The sequence below is a fragment of the Equus caballus genome, chromosome 16 (genome assembly GCF_041296265.1).
Source record: "Equus caballus isolate H_3958 breed thoroughbred chromosome 16, TB-T2T, whole genome shotgun sequence".
In the NCBI taxonomy this organism is placed as follows: domain Eukaryota; kingdom Metazoa; phylum Chordata; class Mammalia; order Perissodactyla; family Equidae; genus Equus; species Equus caballus.
Genome location: NC_091699.1, coordinates 50,520,101 through 50,530,607, shown reverse-complemented (window position 1 = coordinate 50,530,607; position 10,507 = coordinate 50,520,101).

Sequence of the window (10,507 nt, the reverse complement as noted above, 5' to 3'; positions counted from 1 at the left end):
TGGGCATGGATGTTAGCTCAGGGCCAGTCTTCCTCAGCAAAAAGAGGAGGATTGGCAGCAGCTGTTAGCTCAAGGCTAATCTTCCTCAAACAAAAACAAAAACAAAAACAAAAAACACGAAGCTTGTAGATACAGAGAAGAGATTGGTGGTTGCCAGAGATAGGTGTTGGAGAAATGGATGAAGGAGGTCAAAAGGTACAAACTTCCAGTTATGAAATAAATAAGTCACGGGGATGTAATGTACAGCATGGCGACTATAGTTAAAAATACCCTATTGCATATCTGAAAATTGCTAAGAGAGTAGATCTTAAAAGTTCTCATGACAAGAAAAAAAATTTTTGTAACTAGGTAAGGTGACAGATGTTAACTAGACTTATTGTGGTGATCATTTCACAATGTATACCAATATTGAATCATTATGTTGTACACCCAAAACTAATATAATGTTATATGTCAATTGTACCTCAATTAAAAACTAAAAAATTTTTAAAATGGTTAAGATCGTAAATTTTATGTTATGAGTATTTTACCATGATAAAGAATTTGAAAAAAAAGAGATAATAGACCAACAGGGGCTTCAATTATTGAACTTATTAGATATAAATCATAAAACTGCTATGCTTATTTTTTTCTCTTTTCCCCCCAGTTTTATTGAGATACAATTGATGTATATTTATTAGTTTAAGGTGCACTATGCTTATTTTTAAGAAGTGAAATACAAGTTTGAAAGTTTCGTCTAGAAATTGGAAAACTATTAGAAATGACAGCAGATTTGAAAAAGAGCCAAATAGAAAATATAATAATTGATATTAAAAGCTCAGTGGATGTATTGGACAGTAGGTTGGATACAGCAAAAGAATCAGTGCACTAGGGAGATAAGTCAGAAGAAATGTCTTAAAGTTTTGAGAGACAAAAAAATGGAAGGGAGGGACAAGAGGGGGAGAAAGGGTACAAAATAAGATACAGTGAGGGGCTGGCCCAGTGGTGCAGCAGTTAAGTGCGCACGTTCCACTTCTGCAGCCCAGGGTTCACTGGTTCGGATCCCAGGTACGGACATGGCACTGCTTGTCAAGCCATGCTGTGGTAGGCATCCGGATATAAAGTGGAGGAAGATGGGCACGGATGTTAGCTCAGGGCCAGTCTTCCTCAGCAAAAAAAAGAGGAGGATTGCCGGCAGACGTTAGCTCAGGGCTAATCTTCCTCAAAAGAAAAAAAGAAGATACAGTGAGAAGTGCTAGGGTACGGGTAACTGGAGTTTCAAAGGATGAGAGAGAGTAGAGGCAACAACTGAGTAATGATTGAGACTTACTGAAAAATGACTACAGATATTCAGAGATTCAAGAAGCCTAGCAAATCCCAAGCATGACAAATAAAAAGAAATTCTCTTTTAGACTCATTATATTAAAATGGCAGAAACTCTGAGGGATGTATTAGACAGAGGAAAAATGATCCCTGATTTGCAAGAAGGAATGAAGGGCAAAGAAAGTGGCAAATAGTAGGTAACTCTCAACATGAACTGTATAAAATGAGAAGAAGAATGTCTTGCGGAGTTTAAATTATAGAATTTAAATATTTAACAAGAATAGTCTGTGAGTTGTGAGTGGAGAAATGGTAGTATTTTAAGAAGGAAGGTAAAGATATTAGCATTAATATTTGACGAATTAATGATGCATGTTTACCTTCTGGTGAACCACTAGCAGAGTAGAGACACTGCATATCATCCATAATAGTAGAGTTAAAAAATTATAGGGAAAAAAGAATGGAACTGACTTTAGGGACAAATGAAAAATAGAAAATTGGATGATAGCTTCAGACCAAAATATTATCAGCAATTGCATCAAATTTATTAGAACCAAAAAACTTCACTTAAAAGACAAACACTTCAGGGGCTGGACCAGTGGCGCAGCAGTTAAGTGCGCATGTTCCCCTTTGGCAGCCCGGGGTTTGCCGGTTCAGATCCCAGGTGTGGACATGGCACCGCTTGGCATGCTGTGGTAGGCGTCCCACATATAAAGTGGGGGAAGATGGGCATGGATGTTAGCTCAGGGCCAGTCTTCCTCAGCAAAAAGAGGAGGATTGGCAGCGGATGTTAGCTCAGGGCTAATCTTCCTCAAAAAAAAAAAAAGACAAACTTCAGATTGGATTTTATTATTTTTTACTAAATGTTTTTCTCTCTCTTTTACCCCCTCCCTTCCTATCCTGAACAGTTTGTTCCAAAAACTATCAGGTGAGGCATCTGTCTGCACAGGGAAAGGGACTATGGTAGCTTGGAGTGGGGTGTCACAGTCTGAGCCTGGTGAGAATGGCATGCACATGGTGGTTGACCGGCTGTACCTCATCGGGTGTCACAGCCCAAGAACAGTTAGAAGGGCATCCATGTGGGGGCAACCCAGCCCAGGATGTCAGGTCCCAGATGTGGCGCGGAGGGTGCTCAGGGTGTAGAGGGGCAACCTGGCCTGGGGTATCAGACCCTAGGGGGAGTGAGAGGGGTTTTCTCAGGGCAGAGCTGCCTGGCGTGTTTTATCAGAGCCTGAGCAAGGTGAGGAAAGCCTCTAGACGCGTGAGAGGACAGGCTGACGTGAGCGTCGGAGCTGAGGGGCTTTTGAGCAGACCTCCAGGGGCTGTAGATAATATGACTATCAAACACAGACTGAAATTAACTATATAACTAGTTTAAAGAGATAAAAAACAAGATTTAAAATTTCGGGAAAGAACTAGAAACTGTTAAACCAAAAAAGAGCATAACAGATTTGAAAAGAAGCAAATAGAAATTCTAAAATTGAAAACACAATACTCGAAATTGATAACTCAATGGATAGGGTTTGTCTTTGTTTTTGCTGAGGAAGAATAACCCTGAGCTAATGTCTGTTGCCAGTTGTCAGCCTTCCTCTATTTTTGTGTATGTGGATGTATGTGGATCGCTGCCACAACATGGCTGCTGATGAGTGGTGTAGGTCCGCGCTTGGGACGAACCCCAGCCACCGAATTGGAGCTTGCCAAACTTAACCACTAGGCTACAGGCCAGCCCCTCAATGGAAGTTTTTGTGTGTAGGGGAAGGGGGGATTCTTTTTGGTGAGGAAGACTGGCCATGAGCTAACATCTGTCGCCAATCTTCCTCTTTTTGCTTGAGGAAGACAGTCCCTGAGCTAACATTCATGCCAATCTTCCTTTATTTTGTATGTGGTATGCCACCACAGCATGGCTGGACGAGAAGTGTGTAGGTCCGCACCTGGGATCCCAACCTGTGAAGCCCAGGCCACTGAAGCAGGGCATGTGAACTTAACCACTACACCACTGGGCCGGCCCCTCAATGGATGGTTTTAATAGCAAATTAGACACAGCTGGGTGAACGGGAAAATCAGAAGAACTATCCAGAAAGAAGCATGGAGAAATAAAAGAAAAGAAAAGATAAAGAGTACAGGGTAAGACATAGAGGATAGCTGGGTCCTAACATATGTTTAATTAGATTCCCAGAAAAAGAGAAGAAAGAGAATGTAGCAGAGGTAATATTTGAAGAAAAGATGGCTGATAATTTTCAGTCATTTTATTTCCAACAATAATTCTCAGAGTTAAGAAATAAAGAGCTCCAAAAAGAGAAAGAAAAAAAAAGCCATACCTAAATGTATCATAGTGAAACCTTTAGGTGACTCCATTTCCTCTGAGGTGATGGCCATGACATTATTTTTTATGACATTTAGGAACAGTTGTTCCTAATGTTTAGGAACAGTAATCCACGTGGAAATGACCACCCTCCAACCTTCCTGCCAACAAGCAGGGCTTTTGGCACTACACTAAACAGGAATGACATTCATGATATACTATATCCTGCTGTATACTCGTGAAATTCATGCCTCCAATAAGTGCAGGAAGTGGCTCTGACAAGTATCTTGAGGTTGCCATTCCTACATGGCTTTTTGAAAAGTGCTCTGCTTAACATAGATGGACAAAGAGGGACTAATGCACGCTGATTACGTGAGTGTTGAAGACAGCAAGTTCAAAGTTGCTCATCACTCTTAACCATAGTTTCAAATGTCTGCTTTACGGATTAGCCACAGCAAATTGGACTTTCTTCTCCTGTAACAAATTATTAACAGAATATCTAGGACCTCTTGAGGGCTTAGTATGTCCTGCACACTGTTCTAGGTGATAGGAATAAAGCAGTGAATAAAACAGATCAAAATCCCTGCCCTTTGGAGCAAGCCAGTGTGTGGTAGTGAAATACGTACACAGGTTGTTAAATGGTGATAAGTTTAAGGGAGAGAACATAGCACGGAAGATGCATAGGAGATGTTGGGGTGGGGTACAAACATTACACAAAGACTTTGAAGAAAATCTTGGAGAAGGTCGGGAAGCAAGCTGATGCTCTGGAGAAGACCAATCCACACCAACTGCAAATCAAGTGCAAAGGCAATGAGAGGAGAACACAGCTATGTGTTCAAGGAAGAGAATGGAGGCCAGTATGCCGGAGCAGCAAGCATGAGAAGGAGTGGAAGACAGCGAAGTGACAGGCCCCAATTTATGGAGGACTGGTAGATCAGGGTAACAACTAGGCTGTTCACTCTGTGTGACATGGTAAGCCACCTGCGGATTATAGAATCATAGGCTGACTGACTGCTGAACTGTGAACTGACTTCAAGTGGACTGAAGCAGGAATCCCCTTTAGGAGAGATGATAGGACCAAAATAGTGGTAGGTTGGGAAGATTGGTTGAGAAAGGGTTAAATTCAGGGAATTGTTGGTGTTGCTGACAGAGTTCCTAACAAGTTGTCTGTGAAGTTTGAAAGGGTGAGCTCTGTATGGCACCAAAATTTTTAGCTTGAGGAGTTGGAGGAGTTGCTTGTGAAGGGAGAATATCAGGAGCTGGATACAGACTACGTAAGCTTGAGATGCCTGTTAAGGATCCAAGTGTAAATGTCAATTAGTTGGATAGATGAGTCTAGAGTTGAAGAGAAGTCTAGACTTGAGAAAAATGTGGGAGTCACCAATGTTTCTGAGTGTCCTCACCATCCCAACTCTTGATACCCAAACACAGGAACTGAAGAGATTCCCATAAACGTCCTCCTACTTATTTTTCAAAACTCAGGAACCAAAATGATGTTGGATGATATGGTGCACCTCATTATCTGAAATTTCAGTATTCAAATTAGGTATTGAAGAGATTTGGATATTGAAGGATACTTATTGCTTGAGGACAAGATGTTTAAAGCCATTAGACTATATGAATGAATGCAGATAGAAAAGAAATTAAGTCCCTGGGACTCTCCAACATTTCATGGTCATGGAGATGAAGATATGCTTAAAAAAAAAAAGGATAGAGGAGGAATGGCCAGAAAAAAATCAGATTAATATGATCCTTGGATTTAGCAACATGGAGATAATTGGTGACCTTGAGAATGGCAGTTCTGGTGGTTTAGTGGAAAGAAGACATACTTGGTTAATCTCATGAAAACTACGAATCTTCTTCCCCCCAGAATGCCTGTGTATATATATATCCACAATTTCACATATAATTTCACAGGGGTTTCATGGACTCCAGAAGCCTATTCACAGCCCCATAAAGGATCCATTAATCTCAGTTTAAAAGTCCCTGGAGAGGCCGGCTGGTGGTGCAGCGGTTAAGGGCACACGTTCTGCTTTGGCAGCCTGGGGTTCGACAGTTTGGATCCCAGGTGCAGACATGGCACCACTCGTCAAGCCATGCTGTGGTAGGCATCCCACACCTAAAGTAGAGGAAGATGGGCACGGATGTTAGCTCAGGGCCAGTCTTCCTCAGCAAAAAGAGGAGGATTGGCGGCAGATGTTAGCTCGGAGTTAATCTTCCTGAAAAAAAAAAAAATCCCTGGAAATAGTTGATTGTGGGGAGTGAGGGGATTAGAAAACTGAGTGGGGAGGGTAGGTCAAAGGCAGGAAAGAAATAATTTGTACCTTTTACTTTTATGCTATTCAAATATCTTGAACATCTGCATATCGTCCCTTTTCAATAAAAAAGTTAATTAGGGGCCGGCCCATGGCCGAGTGGTTAAGTTTGCACACTCCGCTTTGGTGGCCCTGGGTTTCTCCAGTACAGATCCTGGGCGGGGACATGGCACCGCTCATCAGGCCATGCTGAGGCGGCGTCCCACATGCCACAACTAGAAGGACTCACAACTAAAAGTATACAACCATGTGCTGGGGGGCTTGGGGGAGAAAAAGGAAAAATAAAATCTTTAAAAAAAACACGTTAATTAAAACTTCATTGAAGTTTCTATCAACACACCCTTTAATACTTAATTAACTCTGTGTGTGTGTATGTGTTTGTGTGAGAAAGAGAGAGAGAGAGTTTATATTTTATTTCCTCTAACACACAAAGCTCTTTAGTGCCTTAGAATCTTTGCACATTTTTTTTCTGTCTGCCTGGAATGCTTCTCTCCACTCTGCCTTTGCATTGAATGCTAATTCTTTCTCCTTTAAGTCTCAATTCAGGTGTAACCAATTTAGAAAGGTTTTCCTGTCAGACACCGTTACCCACCTCCCTGCCCCCGACAGCCATTCTCTGCTGCTTGCCCACTAACGAAACCCTAACTTTGTTGGGCAGACAGCTCAGGAAGTGCTTCTTGCTCCCCAGTTCCAGGGGATGAGCCTTCATTGTTTTAAGACTGTCATGGGATTGGGTAAGGGACAGCCACGTGACCAAGTTCTGGTTAGCGAAAAATTGGGGAAGTATGTTGGGATTTCTGGGGAAAATTCTCCCTGATAGAAAAGGAGCAGCAAGGGGAAGAGTCCCAGGTGGTTGGGTCAATGTAGGACGTCTGGAGTTGTAGCAGCCATCTGGGAACCAAGTGGGGAAAGCCAAGGGGATTGCAGAGAAGCCAAACCAGGGTTCGGACATCCTCTTGTTACTTAAATGATCCAACCCTGCTACCACCTATGTCGGGGCTTCTTTTAGGTGAGTGAATAAGTGTCTTTCCTTTTTATGCCATCTTTGGTTGGTGTTCTGTTACTTCCAGCTGAAAGTTCCTACTGATCCACTCTCCCTCACTACTCAATCTAAAGGAATAGATTGTCTTGTCCCCTGCCCTGCCTGCAGCTCGTACTCTCTCTGCTCCTTATCTGTTTCTTTCATAACCCATATCACAACTTGCAATTTATATATATAGACACATATATATTTATACACAAATGCAGTATGTACCTATTCATATATGTATAAGTGTGTGTGTGTATATATATATATATGTACATATATAGTATTTGTTATTCTCTTGTCTCTTGTCACCATTGTACTCCAGCAGCTAGCATCCTGCCTGGTACAATAAATATCTGTTGAATAAGTTGAGCAATCAGTTGAATCTGTTGAGCAATTGAGGGAATGGTGGAATGGATGAGCAAACACATCAGTCTCCCTGTGCTAACCGAACACTCCTTGAGGATGGTGTACATGTTCTATATCCTCAAAATGTAAAATGCAGTACCTGGCCCTTAACCTATACATAGTAAACAGTTGTTAAATAGTTCTGTCCACCTGAGTCTCAGACTGCCAACAGTATCTCTGTGTTGTGAAGGATTCTGGTTTAACCAAAGAGTAGGAAGGAAGCTTTAAAAACAGGAAAACCAAAAATGCACAATTTCTAGACCAAGGTTTGTTCCACTGCAGCTATTTTCCTTTATTCTCTTGGGTGTACATATTTGTGAACCTGTACTAATTCATACAACTTTAGGTAATTGGAGTATAATATACTACTATGTCCAAGAAAAAAATTATTTGTACTTGTGCATAATCTCTTATTCTTCATTTCAGTACCTCCCTCATTTTATATAAGAATTTTTAGCTGTATGTATATACGCACTATATTTTTTAAAAATATAAGAAAGAGCTACAAAGGAAGTAGAAGAAACCTATATATCTCTCCCAGGATTTTAAGATTCATAAAATGGTCTGTCAGCTCTATTTGTGTGTGTGTGTGAGGAAGATTGGCCCTGAGCTAATATCTCTTGCCTCTTTTTGCTTGAGGAAGACTGTCGCTGAGCTAATGTCTGTGCCAATCTTCCTCTATTTTATGTGGGATGCCGCCACAGCATAGCTTGAGGAACAATGCTATGTCCACACCTGGGATCCAAACCTGCGAACCCCAGGCTGCCGAAGTGGAGTATGCGAACTTAAACACTAGGCCACTGGGCTGGCCCCTGTCAGCTCTATTTTTAATTTCAAACGCACAAAACCAACTCAGGTCTAATGGCAAACCATCTATTGGGTAACAGTACAAGCTTTGGGGATGGACTGACTCGATTAAAAGGCTCCACCACTAAAAATCTCAGCAGCCTTCAGCAAGTTACTTAACTCTGCATTGAGCCTCAGTTTCCTCATTTGTAAAACAGAGACACTAATAGTGGATACAACCAGAATTACAGGGAAGATACATGACATAACAAATGTACAGTACTTGGTGACAGACCCATAGTGAGAGCTCAAAAATGTGAAGTGTATTATTTTAATTCAAATGTAAATTTTTAATCTTACTCAAATTTCTCCTCAAACCTAGTATATGTTTTTCTTTATATTTACCTGGAACTCTACTTAACTAAGAAATTATTCATATTTATGAGAGAAATTATCTGTGATTAACCACAATCTAATTACATCTTTATGATATAATCACTCAAAAATATCTTCAATAGTTCACCACTTACTGACCTTGTTAAAAAAATTTCAATAAACCTTAGATGATTTTTTTCTCTTTCCCCAATATTTATGGGAGGCAGCCAGCTTCATCAGGGTCCAGCGTAGTCAAAGTTAAGGAAGAGGTCAGCATGCCTGACGACTGGTTACCAGGAGTATTGAGCAAATAAGTAAATACATTGAGCTTAATGAGAACTAGATTTCTTACTGTTAGAGAAGGAAGCTACAACCGTGGAAAGGGGAAGGCCAGAATGAGCTTTGTAGTGTTTGACAGGAATTGGAGGTACTGGTGTGAACACATTGTTTTCAATAGATAAATAAGTAGAGAAATAGAGGCGTATGTACATTTATATGTTTGTGTGTAAGTATATAGTGATAGTTCATTAGCAACGAACACACCTAGTGTCCAGATCTTTGTTTCTAAACACCATACTGCACTAAAAGGAACCGGAGCTCCTTGGAGAAATGGCTGGTTCCAGGGGTAGGGAATGGAAAGTACAAGGTGAGTATGGTACATCTTGCTATGGTACAAAGTAAGGAAGTATTCCAAGAATCATGGGAACAGGTCAAAAGGACAGAGAACCCAGTTTGAAGGGGGTCCCACTGGATAAATCTGGGATAATTTGAGCATCAAATAAATAATGATGGTAATAGATCATTACCTATTGAATAAAATAGGAATCTATGGATGCATTATGATGTAAATAAATGAATTAATGGATAAATGGAGAGAAGAGAAAGTGCTTCCCTATGATAGAATGCCACTATAAACATAGAAAGAATGATGGGACTAGAGAAATCACCATTTGGCAACCATCAGAGCAACAATTGATTCACACAAAAATCATCAATAGATGCTAAAAATGGTGAAATTTTGTAGAGGATTGAGACATTTACCTGGTTTCATAAGACACTTACCAATTACAAAAGGAAAAATATTATAACTTCACAGTGAAGGAAACTGGCAGACACCACCTGAACCAAGTGATCAAAGTCAACAATGCCAGTAATGGGACAGATCAACAATGCATGCCACACGATAAGAACATAGTTCACTTCTGTGACATTCCTGTCAAAAACACTTGACTTAAATCTGATCATGAGGAAACATCAGACAAATCCAAACTGAGAAGCAGTCTACAAAAGAGCTGGCCTGTGCTTTCGAAACCCGTCGAGGTTGTGACAGATAAGGAAAATTTTAGGAACTGTTCTAGATTGAAGGAGACTAAAGGGACATGACAAATATATGCAACACATGATCCTGTACGTTATTGGGGCAATTGGCAAAATTTGAATAGGGTTTTTGGATTAGATGGTAGTATTATTCAATATTAAATTATTGATCTGGATGGTTATATGTAGGAGATTGTCCTTATTTTTAGGAAATACATACTAAGGTATTTAGGGGTAATTGGGCATCATGTCTGCAACTTCCTTTCAAAAGAGAAAGAGAACATACAGTACACGTGGTAAAGTGACAACAATAGGGGAAATTGGTAAAGGGTATACAGGAGTTCTTTGCACTATTCTTTAAACTTTTCTGTTAGTGAAATTATTTCAAAATTTTAAAAAACACACAGATATAGTTCACGGCCTATGACAAGTTTTTGATATAACAGTAGAGACAATATCTTTATAAAGATCAAACAGGGTTTACTAATTTATTAATGTGCTGACTAGAGATATGGCTCCATTTCCAATCTCATCTTCTGAGCCTACAAGGCCTGGGAGTCTAATAAAAGCACAGAAGACACTGACATTCAAACATAAAACATACACTACAATGCATTCAGAAGAATAGTGGTAACATCACTTCTAGATCCCCTGTGAGTCTTAGTTGGAAGAAACTGG